The sequence below is a fragment of the Pectinophora gossypiella genome, chromosome 1, assembly GCF_024362695.1.
Source record: "Pectinophora gossypiella chromosome 1, ilPecGoss1.1, whole genome shotgun sequence".
NCBI lineage: Eukaryota > Metazoa > Arthropoda > Insecta > Lepidoptera > Gelechiidae > Pectinophora > Pectinophora gossypiella.
In genome coordinates, this window is record NC_065404.1 from 15,063,203 (window position 1) to 15,081,090 (window position 17,888).

The 17,888-nt window shown below is 34.9% G+C and overlaps 1 protein-coding gene across 2 annotated transcripts in view; it reads left to right on the plus strand.

Moving 5' to 3' along the window:
- Positions 1 to 17,888, plus strand: part of LOC126370237 (uncharacterized) — a 565,986-nt gene that overhangs the window by 350,723 nt on the left and 197,375 nt on the right. The window contains exon 1 of one of the 2 annotated variants that reach the window (XM_050015061.1): positions 10,779 to 11,074. The exons of the other annotated variant lie outside the window; for it this stretch is intronic. The gene's annotated coding sequence lies outside the window, so the exon portion shown is untranslated. Of the gene's footprint in view, positions 1 to 10,778; positions 11,075 to 17,888 lie in introns of those variants that run through there. 2 annotated transcript variants of the gene reach the window in all.

Below are 17,888 nucleotides of genomic sequence, written 5' to 3' on the forward strand. Positions count from 1 at the left end.
TTTTAAATTAATAATGGTGTAAGTTTAGAACGTCCACGTCCACTCAACAAGAATGTTCAAAACAAGTGACACTCGACCTACAAACATTCTAAAAGTAACCTAACAATAGTATTTTCCGCCCTCAGTCCTGTAATCATTAATCATTCGAAAGTATGACGTCATAGTCCCGAGCCACACACAGCGAAAAATTCTACATGTCCGGCCTTAGCTTAGGATTAATAGTAATTTTATGATAATACACAGGCAACCAGTTTCAAGGGTGAAATACGTTTGGAGTTATTATGATGGAAAAAATCTTCTCGTGTATCACAGACCAATGACGGACTTCATCAAACCTGGTGTAAGGACAACCATTGGGCCGCCAAATTCTTGTTACGATTGGTTTATGCCTGAATTCCAATGATCTTCAAATTTGTTTGAGAAAGAAAACATCGCGAGGAAACCCAGAGTCCCGAGAAATTCGTTTTGGAGATATGTAACTTAACCTGTACTGGGCTGGTTTTGCCTTCTGTTAAAAACCGGACCTGTCAAATCTTTCGGTTAGGTTAGCGCGGACCCCGTGAAAACAGGCTAACGCTTCGGAGATGATGAGGTAAGACGGAGAACGGTATTAACAACTCTATGTATGTACCGTTAAGTTTAGGTAAATATTCCACCGAATTTTCGACCTATAATGATAAATATATAAGCGACCTTTATGGAGCATATTCAGAACATTAATAGGACTTTTTGTTCGTTACTATGCATGAGCATTTATTTACCTGTGTCATCCACATCTACAGATTACAATACACTTTTTTCTTTCAATCAGACATAACGTTCAGTTAGAGATATCGCTAGCTCTCAACCGGAACTTCTCTGGTCTTAATCCGTTCAACAAGAACTCAGTCGCTTCTTTTTCTTTTGTAGTATCTTTATGAATGGAAATGGAACATTCTAGTCGCCTTTCATCTATGGTTTTTTGTTGAGCATTGTTATTTACTGAATTAATCGGCTTAATCCCAACATTCTAATTAATGACTCTTTCGCCTTTGACAGATCTTCATAGAGCTATTGTAATTAATTATCTTTATGGAAATATGGCGTGACGACTTGGGTGCTTTCCTGGAGGGCTGGCCGGAGGAAGCACTAGAGAAAGGGTCCTGGAAGAAATGGAGGGAGGCCTTTGCCCAGCAGTGGGACACTTTAGGCTAGATAACATAAGAACTAACACCTTAGTGGCATTGCAACGAAAACTTTAAGGGGTTGATTCAGACCGTGATTCTGAGTTGATATCAATTGGAAATTTTCTTCGCAAAAGAATGAAAACGATAATAATTTACAAATAAATTCATGAATTTTCGCGACTAAAAATTTCACCTGATATTAACTCAGAATTATAAGCCGATTCATCCCCTCAGTATTCGTCGAGACTGAGGTCGCCGTTGTCGGATACGACAAGGAGGACTATATATATATTATATATATATATTCGTTACGATGTCACTAGCACCCTTGCATTTTATTTGAGAAACAGAAAACAAAATTCCAATGACATCTCATATGACAGAGAATCATAAGCAAACAACATAGATATACCTACCACAGTACAAATATAAATTCACAATACAATTATGTAGTAATAGTTATCTAATGAAAGAAAGTAAAGGCGTAGAAATTATTAATGTTTCATTACTTTACATATTAACAGGAGGAAATTGCATTAACAAATGAATAGTACCTTATCTCGATCTACATTGATAAAGGGTGTCTGTGACACCGTAACGAAATAAAAATCAGATCGCCTACTTGAAAGTACTAAACACGATGGTTGGTGTTTTTCTTGTCGGAAATGTTTATGATTTTGAGTTTTTGCTGCTGGCGCAGTGTAAATCGAACGACGCGAAAAGTTGCTACTTTGAAACTACCTATGTGACTACGTACGTAGTTTCAAAGTCAAAGTTTTCGTTACGATGTTACTAACACCACCTAGACCTCACCGAGCTTTCTGTTAGACCAACGTGATAGCTGGTGAGCCGTACAGCCGTCTATAATGATCAAGCCGACTGTACTCGTAAAATTGCAGGTGAAATAAATGAATAGCTCATTTGTACAAGTCCGGTACTGGGAATCGAACCGGTACTCCCCATGTGAGAATCAAACCGGTGATCCTCAGAACCTTAGTGACATTAATATACGTTACTTTCCATTCTAGCTATGTACTTCCTTCTATGTACTTACTTAAGTAAATAGTAAGTAATCGTTTAGTAAATGCGGGTGTAAGTGGTAAAGTTGGAAGTGACAAACCTAGGCGCACATGCCGCCGCTTACCTAACCTGAAGATGTCAGATCTGGTTTTTTTACAGAAGCGACTGCCTGTCTGATCTTTTAACCCGCGAAGGGAAAACCAGTCCAATACAGGTTAGGTCACATACCTCCTCATACCTGTCTACCAAAGGTCAATTCTTTCACTTCCTTATAAGACACGACGTTTGCCTCTTCAATTTGTTCCATGTAAGCTCTTCTTGGTTTTCCCCTGCCTCTCTTTCCTCAACGGTAGTAAATCAAATGCCAATGAATATGATAATGCTATCGACACGACGACCACCGCCTGTCCCAATTTCGTTTCATTTCATTGACCTACAAACCGACTAGAGGTGGGCAAGTCATTCCTTTAGGCTTCTGTGCCGGAGCATAGTCCGCGTTCACCAGCTTAACTTTTAGAAATTACTGTAAATATAAAAAAAAAAACATTTATATGTTGACAAAAAAGTCCATAGATGATTAGTACAAAAGAAAGTCTTACACACTATGTTAGTAATGATAATAGGAGGTAAGTATAATATTGAAAAAAAAAATGTGAGTACACCCCAGTTAGACACCGGGGAAACGAGAAGCCACTCACCGGCAGCTCACCGGCCTGCACAATAAATATTTAGGTTCGTGAACCGCCTGTCTTTACTGTGACTTTATATATTTTTGTTAATTATTCCTGCCAATAAATCTGACGATCAGATTTTCCGGCCCATGTCAAAAGCTAGAAAAAATCCTCAACATGTCCAACACAAACTGCCACCGAACTCGCCAACGACTGATGGTAATATTATGCTAACACATGCTCTGACGGAAATGTCGGGGGTAAATTTCATCCTGTGTGAAATCGCTAATGTCAGAGGTTACCAAATTTACGGTAATCACTTGTAAGGGTAGTGTTTATTCTTGGTGAAATGTGTAGTCTTTTTATTAAATTTCGAGACTATAACACCGTTACACATTTGTCCGGCCATGTAGTTAATGCCATCTGCGGCAAATGTACAATAATTCACGTCAGATAAAAGAAATAAAGTGGTTAGCAAGTTATATACAAAACAAAAGCATTAATTAAAATTACTACTGCCAAGTTGAAAATCATGTATTTGAGTACAAATTTGTATATTTGTACTGTCTGTTACTGTATCAATATTGACAAACTCACGAACTAGGTTTCGATAGTGGACCTTGAAAATCATCTATACAATAGTGATAGCATCAATAGTGCGTACATAGTCAGAAACAATACCACCGGTGCTACCATTTTTTATTTTGCCATCTATGATAATCTATCAAACCTCATCTATCTAGTCTAACAAACACATACACAATCACCTTTTTTAAGTCTAATGTTTATTTGTAAGGTTAGTTTATTCTTGGTGTAGTCTTTACATTATTAAGTAGACTGTAAGTAGTCATTAGTCTTTAGCAAGTAAGCATCACAAAAACATTAGATAAAACCGCTTCTGCCGAACTAGCGACTTTGAAAATTATCTCTACTATCTGATCTAATCTAGCATACACGATCCCACTGCGGGGTAAAGACCTCTCCTTTGCTCTTTACATTTTTCGCGGTCCTCTTCGTATTCCGGCAAGTCTCTCCGTCAAGCATCCTAGTCGTCGCGCCATCTCTTTCTGTTTCTCTCCTATATCTACCGATAATAGTATGGGAGCCGTACTAACCCGGTTGGTAGAACGCTTGTCTCTCACTTTGAGGTCACGGGTCCAATCCAGCACAGGGCTAAACCAATGATTGTCGAATTTGTTTTCGAATTTATGATCATAAATGATTATCACGTGTTCAGCGGTGAAGGAAAACATCGTGAGGAAATCCACCTTCCCGAGAAATGCATTTTCGGAGGTATGTCCTAACCTGTATTGGGCTGGTTTTCCCTTTGCGGGTTGGAAGGTCAGACAAGCAATCGCTTCTGTAAAAACCGGACCTGTCAAATCTTCAGGTTAGGTATGCGGACACTGTGACTAAACGGGAAAATGCTAGGGAGATGATGATCTATCGATTATAGTATCAATATATTCAGAAACAACACTATCGAAGGTGTTATTTTTGACTTTGCTATCGATAATAATCTATCAACCCTCAACTCTAATAGTAACTCACACAAAACAACAAACTTATTCAATATATTCGCCCAAAAATAGAATTACGCAAGGCAATAACAGAATTGCTCTATACTATTTCCTGGCCAAAATGTAAAGGCTAGTAATTTGTAAATAGGTATATACGTACATATATAATTGGATTCGAGGAAAACAGGTCAAGGTTCAAAGAACTATTGTTCTCAACGACACGTGTCGACGTCGACACCCATTTCGACACTCAGACAACGACGTCGTTTCCCATTAATTTTGGCAAGACAAGGTTTTAACCAAAAATCCTTGTCACGATTTGCATTTAAGTAAATGAACTTTATGTAGCAAGTGAAATTAAAAATTCGAGAATCTTAGTCCTGTTCCAAGAACGCTTGACTTACATTATGATATCTTCGTAACGCCCGGATTTCCAGACACAATAAATAAACAATGGGATTTGGATTTTAAAAGGCATTTCGGCCTTACGACCATATAAGTGGCTCGGAATATATACAAATATATATATTGTTGGCAACATCAGAATCATAATTATATTTTTTTACTGTAATATTATTTTCTCTGGCAATACCCAAGTAGCAACCGATTGTCTTAAAAGAGAATTGTAGATATCTTGAAGGCAAGTAGACTAAATCAAGCCCTTGTCTTGGATAAGTCTTATATGTCTCCAAGATATCCCTCAAGATGTCTTGAAGATACAGTTTAGTAAAAGTGGGCACATACTTTAACTCTTATACAAGACAGACTTAAGACAACGTTAAGTCAGACTTAAACCCTACTTTAGACAATGTTCTTGCGTATTCTAAACTTAGAATTCTTGTAGTATCACTTAATACCAAAAATGTATACTTGAAGATATCTACAATACTTAGTTAAGACTATAGGATTGAATTGCACTGAGTCAATTGTAACTTAACGAAGTAAAACTTCAGGTCATACTAAAACGATTTTTACTTCACGCGTCTTTATTTTAGAATATAATGGCGAACATTTACATTAACACAAGAAATGAAGTCTGTAAGAAAATGGCGTCTAAAATATTTGTTAAGTTGTTTTAACAAAAGGTTATTCTGCCGTTTCACATACAGGAAATTATAAACGCATGATTGTTTCTCGTGTAAAATCGATAGAAAGTGTTAAAAAACAGAAGGGCCTTTAATATACCAGAAAAATAATAATAAAATTTGGATTGATTATTCAGCAAATAAAAAAAATGGTGACATATAGTATAGAGAAATTCATTTTGTATTAATATGTGACAGCTGAACGCAGTAATTGTTACTACAACAGAGATATATATTAATTTACTTCAGTTTTTGACGATAATATTGTCAAAAAAATATTACATGTTTTCTTCCTGTAAGTGCAAAATGGCGTTAAGTAATATTTTTCTAAATGAAGTAAGACTTTAGAAACAATTGATTTCGTAAGAATCAGTTTAGAAAAGTAAAGTCAAGTTGCACTTCATCAAGTACTAGTTAAGATAAATTTTACTTCAATTGTCTAGGAGTATACCAACTTAAGACAAAAAGTATTTAGTGAATTCCTACTTAAAACTCTTATGTCTAAAGTGATCCTCTATTTTGATTTAGTAAAGTAATGTCGTAAAATCATGTTTGTTTATTTTGTGCCAGAATCATCTATGTAACAAGTAACAATTAAAATCGAACAAGCTTTTAAAACCTATGGAAAGTATGTTTGTTTGAGAGGTAAGTTTTTCGACTCGTGGAAGATAAAAAATATTGTTATGCTGAGTTCTTACTTGGATAGGAATGTGATTTACTTAATTATTTAATATTTATCGCAATTGGAACTAACAAACATAAACTCAATTTGCTAATGAGTCTCCGCGCATACATTATCATAGGTACCTACATGGTTCGCTGACGCAAAGTAGGTACGATCACCGCGCTTCTAATTGCCAACGGAAACAATGTGATTATTGTAAAAATTTACGAGTATCCGTTGAATATTGTATATACGAAGAACCCTTGCAATTTGATTAACGTCGTGTGTGTGCGCGGTAGTTTCTAAGCCCACCAAAAACATTATTGTTAAAAAAGGCGGCCCAATTCTCGATGACTTTATCAAGCTAAAAAAATAAAGGAATCGAATCTAATGCCCACTTTAAATGCATTTAACCATACACAAAACTTAAAATAGATATGTTTTGTTTATGATTGTGAATAAAGCTTAGTTAAAAATAGGTACATTTTTAAAATTATTAAAAGAAAGAATGAAAGAAGAAAGAAAAGTATCTAGACACGCGGTAGCGTATCAAGCCAAGTTCAAGAAATAGAACTGGCGAGCCGCACCGTGTGTAATATTACACGAACCATTTGCAGCCACTTTTGACCCCCTCATAAATCAAAAACTATTTTATTACATAAACGTATCAAATCGTATCGTATCGTATCGTAAATTTGGCTCATATACGGGGTGTTAGTGACATCGTAACGAATACTGAGGGGGATGATTCAGACCATGATTCTGAGTTCATATCAAGTGGAATTTTCCGTCGCAAAATTCATGATTTTTTTTTGTTTTTTTAAATTATTTTCAATTCTATACTTTTGCGATGAAAAATTCCACTTGATATTAACTTAGAATTATTAGCTGAATCATCCCCCTCAGTATTCGTTACGATGTCACTTACACCCCGCACAAGTACATACTATAGCCATACAAGTAGGTATGGGTGTTAGTGACACCGTAACGAATACTGAGGGGGATGATTCAGACCATGATTCTGAGTTGAAATCAAGTGGTATTTTCATTCGGAAAATTCATGAAAATTTTTGTTATTTTCTGTTCCATACTTTTGCGACGGAAAATTCCACTTGATATCATCTTAGAATCATGGTCTCAATCATCCCTCAAAGTTTTCGTTACGATGTCACTAACACCCTGTATTGAGACTTGTGAGATACATATAAGTGTTCTAAATTTCATAAGCTTATCTCAAACGGTTATTTAGATATTAATGTACAAAAATCCTCATTTTTATCATTGACTGACTGACTGACTGACTGACCTATAAATCAAAACTCTAACCCAGTTCCAGATGATCCTAGAGAGTTAAAATTTGGTATTTGGTAAGATAGGTAATTAGATGAATATAAAGGAAAAAATAATAAACTGGCATAAATAATTAGATTCTATTATGAACGCTTAACATAAATACCTAATTAGTGCCTGTACCTAACTATAGATGCAAGAATCAGTAAGTAATCAAAACTCATGACAGCCGGTCTTTTTGTGGTAGGTATGTGGATTAACTTAACATAACATACAATCACGCCTATATCGGGGTAGGCAGAGCACTAAGTGATCATAAAACCACTTGATGCCATATTCGACAAGTACTTTAAGGGTAGGTAAGCAAGTTGGAACATGTGTTTAGCGGTGATAGGTTGTCAGCTTTTCGCCCAAGATACAACACAACTCACATCCATTTTACTGGCATATTATTTTTTTTAACTTAACGTGAATCTTAAACGAGTTTAATAGGTATTCAAATGTATTATATCTATAAAGTCGACTTTTAGTTTTGAATTTGTCCTTTTAAAAGGACCCACGCGTTACGAGGATATGTACTTACCTACAATAAGACAGACCTTAGGCTACAATATATTTATGTTATAAGAAGATATGATATGTTATACTGTTACTTATAAATAAATTTCAGGACTGACCATTGAACTTGGCACCCATTTAGATCTCACTTCTTTTGTCGTTGAAGTCAACAACCAAAGCATTGCATAATATTGAACTTGGCTCTCATTTCACATTTATGTTTTTGATTGGATTTATTTATTATTAGACTAATAGGTACCTAATTTTATATTTGAACTTAGCAGGTTTTAATATAAAACTCGATTTTTCATGGTGTAGTGTTGCCGTGCGCTTAGATTAGGTTAGACTAGCTTAGTCATTTTTGAGAAGATTTGTGCGAGACGTAGTTACCTGGGCCGCCACACGCTGGATCGGATTTGAAAAACAGGAACTTACGATTTTTTTGCCAAAATTAAATGATTGTGTTATACCAATCGATATAAAAAAATTATGGCAATAAAGAAGATATCGCATCGCTAACAAAAACAGTGGGATGTGCATTATCACAGGTTAATTTTCTGTAAGTATTTAATATTCTGCCTTCGAAAATCACCAGATCATTTTATTATTTGGACTTCATCCATCTTTCTGCTTGCTTCTATTTCGATTTTATCGTCCATTGAATAGACTTTTCTTATGTTTTACTTATTGTAGTCAAAAACGAATAAAACAGTCTTGTATAGGAGCAACAAATAATAAAAATTGCCTTAAGTATATCTAGGCAATCAATTTTTACTTTACAAGACTAAACTGATACTTCACTAAATCAATTTAGTGTTAAGTGAGCCTTCAAATAATCTGAGTAAAGTAAAAGAATACTTGTAGACTTAACAGTAGGCTGAGATAAGACTAAATAGTTTTGTGAATACTTAACTTGGTTTTGTGTATTCTAAATTATCTAAAGTAGGATTTGTTGAAAACTATATAGAATTAAAGAAGGAAATGAATTTATGAAGTCCTAATAAGTCCTATTTGATTTGGATAAATCTCACTTTAGCTAAAGTTTAGACATATATGACTTAATCACAATTCTTGATTGCTACTTGGGTATTACGGAACTTCCACGAAGTCCACGGCGACTTTGCCGATACAACATTTTTGTCTTCTTTCTTTTTAGAATATTACAATATTTATTGCAATAAAGTCCGCTCATCACCATCTCGGAGGAGTTTTATTTACATCGGAGGTAACATCGCCTCTAACTTTATATCAACCACTGAAATCGACTTTATGGGTATAAATTCATGTCGATCATAGATAATTGATCTTACGTGGTTTCCAAGATTTGTGCCTGGTTAATGGCACTAGGCTCGCCCCCCATTAGATTGGACTTAAACATGAACATAAAGATGGTGAAGAGTAGGTGTTCAGTATACACCTCTGCCCACCCTTTTGAGGATACTGGTGTGAAGCTGTGATAATTGAGAAACATAGACTGTAGCAAAGCGTTCCAATCATTCGGTTCTCGTATCATTTTTTTATCTATCAGGGTTTTACCTATCGTTTCAGTGTTAGCAATCAAAAACACATTAATACATTAATAGGTACTTTTAAAAAATCAAACTAAATATACCTTAAGTCAATTATTACAACGTAATTTTTCTATTAAACCGTTTTTTTTCCTCCTCTAACCACAAGAAGCTTATGGCGTTAGATCAGCTAATACAATGGCTTCTAAGAAATGATTGCAAACCATTACATCATTACAATTTTGTTTTTACAGATTCTGTGCTACTAAAGTGTTAGAATTATGATTTAATAACTTTATTAGTTGGTTCATTGTTGTTGTAGGTTGCACACTTGACGGTCCGAAAGTAAGATGATCCGTGCTTCGTAAGGCACGTTGAGCCGTTGGTCCCGGTCACTACTTACTGATGCATGTAGTCGTTACATGAGTCATGTCAGTGGCCTCTGGCGGCTCAATTGTGACCCTGACACCAGGGTTGATGAGATTGGTAATCCACCTCACGAACCACTCGATAGAAGATATTAAGTTGTTGTTCTAGTGAAATCAATCGTTCTGTATAACGCGTTACATTTTAATTACAGTCAAGCAATTCTTTGACTACATTTATTTTTTATAATTTTTAATAGTTTTCTTCTTCCTCGTGTCAAATAATAATAATAATAATAAAAACACTTTATTGCACACAAATTCACAAAACATTTAAAAAAGTCAAAGTTATTATTAAAAATAGAACTGATGTCATGGTTCGTTATTTTGCTATGAATGTATTTTTTTTGTAATTTATGTAATATTTGACTAATTTGAGGTTAATAATGTATGAAGACAGAGACACTAAGATTGGCGTGAGTGAAATGTCACTGTGTAAGTCATTAGCAAAACGTGTAAAAAGGAATATATTTTTTATTCTTTGATCCTTTATAAGCTAGTTCCATATCAATTTCCCCTACAAAAAGATTTTGAATAGGTTCAGTGACAAAAGCCCCGAAAATTTGATAAAGCTAAAAGAGCAAAGGTTCATTAAAGAAATAGGTTGAAACAGCAAAATGTCGCATCGAATTTCCTTACCAACAAAAGGGCATAAACTGAACCTATTGTCCGACGCTTCATAATGCAAAATACATACCTATTCATTCGCAGCTTTGTAATATCGCGCCCCTTTCCTGAAAACTGCTTTACCCTCGAGGTGGTACGAGCACGTGTGTCTGAATCTATCTCTTTCGCACTTCTAAATGATGTTGTGTTGCTGCCCCTGTCTAGCGTCACCGATCAGCGCACGCATTGCAGGTGAACTCGCTCAGTCGTTGTCAGACCGGCGCGTGGGTGGGACGCGTTTACTCTCACGCCGTTTCCCGCGAAAATTTACGTACAACCATCTCTCCTATTTTATTTTCCTCGGTTACGTTTTTTCCACCGACAAAACGATTCCCTTGTACCGTTCTATTGTAAATGTTTATGTTGATGTGTGACGTTTATTTGATTTGATCTCCGAGGTGTTTGCCGAAAGCTTTCTGTGATTTTATGTACTGAATTGTATAGTAGCCGTACACGGATTGTGTTTTTATTTTTTTTCTTGTTCCGGAAAATTTTGAATAAGTAAGTAGTGTTTTTATTAATATTTGTAGAATAAGTCTTGTGAACTTTGAAGGTCAGAATTTGTTTTGTATCGCAAATATGGACATATACAATGGATGGATCTAAATATTCTTAAGCAGTCCCTAAAGTTGCCTTTATAAAATATTAACGCTTTCTGGAGCTTTACATTTGGATCAAACGAGGTCGTCGGGAGGGTTACAAACTTTTGGGTCGTGTTAAATTATCTTAGTTTCTATTCTAGTCAGAATTTTCAGATAAATTAAATGCATCGTCCGAGTAATACCTATTATTCTACGTCGAAATATTTGCGTTCGTTCCAAGTACTCAGTCTTGGAGATCATATCCGATGCAATTGTTTTATACATACAAAATTAAGTTAGTTCTTATGCTTTGAAAATTCAAATTTCGATAGGCTTATTAATTAAAAAACAAATTAAACTAAGTAATTTCAAGTTGGATCTTTCTGTTTACTTTTTATCTTGGAACATTTTTGAACCTTTATTATAATTTGTTTTACATAATCTTTTTCACAATTATTTCTATGGGTAGGTACCTACCTACCTATCCTGTTTGAATGTCAAACGATTATTAATTTTACATGATTAAAACGATTTTTATTTTAAACGATTATTGATTTTATTTCTATAAATATTATTTTTTTATTATTATTTTTTACGTCATAAACACTTGTTACATTTGTTTTGGCTAGATTCGCTTGAACTTTCCGTGTAATATTATTTTTATTTATTGCCCCGATAAGGATTTTTTACACGTTGTTATAATAACTACACCTAAATCGATTACTTTGCAAACGGTTACTACGATTTGACCTACATGAATGGCCAGAATATGTTATTCAATAAACACGTGTCGTGTTTGATCGCAAAAGTCAATAATGGAACAAAAAAGTAACCTCAATAATGAAATTCTACTGTGACAAAACTAACTAAATCATTCTAATGTAAAGCTAACTATTGCCGTTTTGACTGCTAAAGTCGAACTACTCGTAGAAACTGCGTCTATTTTAACACACATCCGACTAGTCCACGACAGATACTTGGCTAACGACAGACTTTCCGTATTTTATTTTTATAGAAAGACATTCTTCCTAACCTTTTGTTTCGAAACGAATAAAATAAAACTAAATGTGTGCCCATTGCCAAGTGTCGCTAATGTCAAATAGTCGTGCATAGTATTTATGTGAGCACCAGCTGCTGAAATTCCGGTCACTGCAAAGTGCGTTGATACATCTTTAGATTGTGCAAATTTATATCAGCTGATCCCGGAGAACAATGGCCATCTATCAAAGAAACAGTTGGGATTGTAGAGACATCTAAATCTCGAATTCTCAGAGATTAACTACCGGACGGGAATAGTGCCGTGATTAGAGCTCGGAAATTTTAAGCTCTCGAGTCCCGACGAAGTTACGGGGAGAGAGATGAATTTAAATATTAAGAGTCTCGTGACTGTCTCTGATTGTGTTTTCAATTAGCATAGCCAAGAGCAAAGATGTTAAGCAAATTGGGTTTGTTAGAGAGACTGTTAAATTTCAGTCAATATCTAGAACTCGAATCTTCATCCTCGTGATATGTAATTAGCATCTATTTCTTAAATTGATTTTCCTGACCTTCAATATTCAAAGTCCCTTTGACCTTTTCGGATTGTTACGAATATTCCAAAAAATACTTCTTTCAACCCTCCTCTAACACACGATTGAGTTAACAATACTTGCAATCTTTTTATTACTAGTGTTACATCACTTCTTTTGTTTCATGCAAATTTGTAATCTTCCTCACACGTTCACTCTAAAAGTCAGGAATGAGGAATATCTACTTCTAACTTTTCTTTCAAGAAATGTGGCACTTTGTACCTCCTTATCATATTGTGTTTTACCTTTTATTCTGCTGTATTTTTTTATTTTTCCTCATCAGTCACCATATCGATCGCATTAAATTTAATATTGACGTTGACTGGCTCTTTAATGTAATAATACTGTTATCATCTTTTCATAATTTGATATCGTTATTTGCAACATAAAAATTATCACAGGGCTATAACTGAATTACGACGCAATGAATTCGGCGATATACAAAGGACTAATAATATAAATAAATGGAATTCCCATTATAGCGGTTTTATTGCATTTTAAAAGAGATGTATTTCCATCAGTTTCGACGAAATGAAAATCTATTTTACGAAACGCTGCAGTATTTTAAATCAGCGTAAATTCACTCATCACAATCCAACTTCAACAGAGCAGAAATAAAATACTACCTAGTAATAATTTAATAATAACTTATTAACGTTTATGTGTTATTATTATTAATGAGAAATATTCGAACTATTCGCAAGAGCTGCGGGGATATTTTGAACAGCCCTCGACAGAAATTGTTTATTTTGTTGATGTAATTCCAGTCCGTCATCATCCACAAATTAAACCTATTTCATACTGAAGACACCCAGCTGGACATTAATCAAAGATTCCTATCTAAATTCACTGTAAAATTCTGAACGCAAATCAAATAACGATTGAAATCCTAACAACAAAACGCAAGAAATATATTTCAAATTCGTACCTACAGCTAATAAAATGGTGTTTACTTTGTGCAGATCAGATTATTTTTCTAAGCTACCTCATAATTATCTCGTACTGTAAACATTGAATTGTTTATGGTTGTACTATAAACTGCCATCGTACGTTCGTGTTTGAAGCTCCGTAGGAATAACATCGGATCCACGTGTCTCGATATTATCTATCCTGCGATTTTATTCGACTTTATTGTGTCCTGTTTCATCTTCTATATCGATATTATTTGCTGTTTCAATGTTTTATTTATCAATAGTTCAATATCCGATGTCTAGGTATATAAAGTATCTTGTAGTCTCTATTATATTATTCTCTCGATTTTGTTTTTGTTGTTGTGTGATTGTGATTTGGCAAGTAACTTGTCATATCGTTTCCTATTCTAATACAATACAATAATCATAATTATGTGATACACAGGTAAACATAATGAAAAAAGTACATAAGTAACGGGTGCTCTGTGGTTTGCCTACACGCATACAAAGTCATTATACTTTCCATCGTTCATAAATTCTTTGTAAGTATTTTAAATGCTGTTACCAAAAGTTAGTCAGCAGTTATTTAGCAGATTCGTCAAATTATATTTCGTATCACGCTGCATCTTTAATGAATTAATTATTACCAACCACTAGAATTTTCGTAATCTTTTAAGCAACTCTTTCCTCACCTAGTCTTCGTACATACTCACCTTGAAACTTCGTACATCAAACTAGAGATCTATCATATTCATTAGATTACTATTATTGACGAAGCAACTAACTTCAAACTGAACATTACAAATCTTTTGTAGAAACGTCTAATTACATAAATTCAAGTTGGTAACAATTTTAAAATTGCGGCTTCTCCTTCAAACGATTTTTACCTTGAAGTATGTACTGTGTTATACAATTACAAAATACACATTACCATAATGTGTACGGTCGAATGTCGAAAAAGTCAAAAATTAACTTGAGAATAAAAGATACGACGTTCGCGCATAATGAATAGCAAAATGTCATTATTGTATAAGAAGATTATGTATGTCTGTGACCTTGCCTCTGTAGTTATACAGTAATTGGCAATAGTCTGCTTGGTACAAGGAGTTCATTCAATGTAATAATACCATCATGTTTATATTAGTATGATAATATCTTATATCGTCTCTTAATGAAATAGATTATATAAGTCAAATCTGTCTTTAAACATAAGTCAGGTTTCGGATTCCGGTTCGGTATTCGGGTCACTTATGTGTCGTTCCAATCTCATGATCAAAATATTTGTAGTTAGAACTGAAATATTTTGACTTTTGTGTGATTTTCAATGTTATTATACATCAATGGTGTTTTTTTTTTAATATACACATTAAAATTCCTTGCTGGATCAAAACCCTCTTTGCTCTCTTTTTCATTTCTTTTTCTTACCGTCTCTTTTGATGTACTTTTGTTCTATACATAGAAGCGGTGAAGGAAAACATCGTGAGGAAACCTACATTCCCAAGAAATGCGTTTTCGGAGGTATGTGAACTAACCTGTATTGTAGAAGAAGGACAAGCGGACTCATGTAATTTAGTGCTAAGGGCATATCTTCCTTGTTTCTATGATCTTTGGTATAAATCTAAGTGCTTATTATAATAGGATGTGATAATCTTTAGTGCAATCTTTGTTGCAATAGATTTATCGCATGTGTTAACCATGATGTCAGGATGTTTTCCTAAAAGAGGTAAAGGACATTGCTGCGGTTTTCAAACGACACACATGTGTCTACTCTAACCATGATGTATCATTATATTGATGACGTTGTGATCATCTGTGAACATAGAGTTAATCGTTCGTTAGACGTTATAGACGTTCGTTATGAAAAAAATGACGATTCAAAGTGTAACTATGTCACCTATTGAATTAGAATTTTAATTTGAATATGAATCATTTTTATCTCAGGTTTTCGCATCGTCAACTCCATGATAGCCCTCTTTGAAGAATTCGTAACTTTTTTTAAAATAAGATAGGCTCGCGTTTGACCACAATCTCAGCTGGTAAGTGACAATGTGGTCTAGGATGGACGCTTACCTACCAAATGCCTATTCATTCTAACCTTTGCGACTCCCAGATTGGAGTTGGAAAAACAGACGATCCTTTGCCGTTCACATAAAAAAGAAACTTACATCCATCCTGCTATCCCGGGTACTGTGTCGAATCCCGGCTCTAAACCACTGAATTTGTATTTGAATCATAGATTATTGATATCACGTAGTTTCTTGGATTTCTACATTATGTTTAAGTTCGTGGAAACCACGTGATATCAATTATCTATTGTTTTAAGTTAACGCGGTTATTATCATTATTAAAACACATAATAACGGGTTCTCACCGCGTTTAAATCAGGGATATGAGATTCCCAGCAAGTTGCATGATCACGGGATGACTGATGAGATTGGAGTGGCAGATTCATAATTCATGGCACTTGCAACAATGTCGAAATATCGGGGAGTCTCATATCCCTGATTTAAACGCGGTAAGAACCCGTTATTATGTGTTTTAATTATCAATTATCTATCCAAACAACTGAAACTCTTAAAGTCCAACCAGTGACACTACGATGCGACGCGTTCCCCGCACAGGGCTATCACGGATTTCGGGTATAATATAAAATCAATATAATGCAATCAGTTACATTTCTTCGCCTTACCGACAAATTCTTTTTGCTTTTCCTTTAAAAGTCAATATCATTGTAACACTGGACAATGAACAAAATGGAAATTTCCACGTATACACATCCTGATATTATTAATTAGTAATATTAGTCATAATATTGAAGATAAGAGATCATAACATAAAGGATGTATAGAGTGCAGATGCAAAAAGTATACAAACAGATTGAAATCGTATAAACAATTTACATCTGGCCTTGTGAGTTAGTAAGGATGGTCTTCAACCAGAATAAGAAGATATGGATACGTTATATTTATAAAAAGAATATTCCTCATTGGTTTTTAAAAGATGTGTAGCTGTTGCAGTTTCTTGTCATTTCTTCTCCTCAGCCATAACACCTTGCGAAATGACGTAATTTCAAAAATGTTATATTGACCTTCAACAAGTTTATCCATGATTATTACGTTGAATAAATGATTCTGATTCTGAATACGTACATAATCTTCTTCCATCGAGTGGGTTGTGAGGGGGATTACCAACCTCAACGACAGTGGTGTTAGGGTTATTATTGAACCTCCAAGAGCCTGACTTACATCATCACCATTATCAGCACACTCATCATAGTTTTCAAACGGCTTCGTGGTCCAGTGGTCGAGCGTTGTGCTCACGATCTGGAGATCCCGGGTTCGAATGCCGGTGGGGAAATATCGCAAAAATCACTTTGTGACTTTCGGACAATCAGATGATCAGCCCGCTATGCCCTAATCAACTACCAATCAATGTCAACCAAAAAATTCTCAAGAATCTGAATTCTAATTCTTTAAATGATTTATGCAAAGAAACGTCCGGTTACAAAATTTTTAATCCTAAGTACCAAACACCTGAAATTCCTTCGAAGCAGAAGCCAACATTGTACATCCATCTTACACATTTACAAAGGATATTTCACCTAAATGGAATTCTGAATAGCCTACCAATACTCGGTAGCGTCGGTACATAGATAAATTGCCTCATATTTTATGTCCAAATTACAGACTAAGTTATTCTAAATACTTCCTTTAGCCAGGAACGTTTCTACTGTATCATAAAATGCTGCTGAAGTTCCTTTAGGAGTTAATTGACTTCTTGAGTGCATGCCGCATTAATTTTCGCGTTGGTTAACTAGTAATTGTACATTACAATAGTCTACTTATTTATCCGTTCCTTCCTTAGCGACGGAGACATCTCAGAATGTTTCCAACGGATTACGAATGGGTAGACATTTTAGTCGCCAGGAGACTTGAATGATTATTGTTTGTTACTTACCCGTGTTTACGGAAACTTACGAAAAATAAAATCGAAAAAAAAATCACCGTCGTTTAGCGGAGCTCGTCCCGGCTTGACTAGAACTGCTTGTCCAAGTGCCGTCCGAATCAGTATTATTTCGATTTAAATTTTCTCTTTGCCAGAAGACTTGCAGCTTGCGCCACGTAGGTGTCGATGGTTCAGTGGTTGAGAGTTTTGACCCTGATGGGGACATCATGACTAATTTAAGAGCCACGCTCTTGTCGGTGAAGCGTTCCCCATGCTACTTTTTACGAAAAAAATAGGGCAGTGGTTTCCC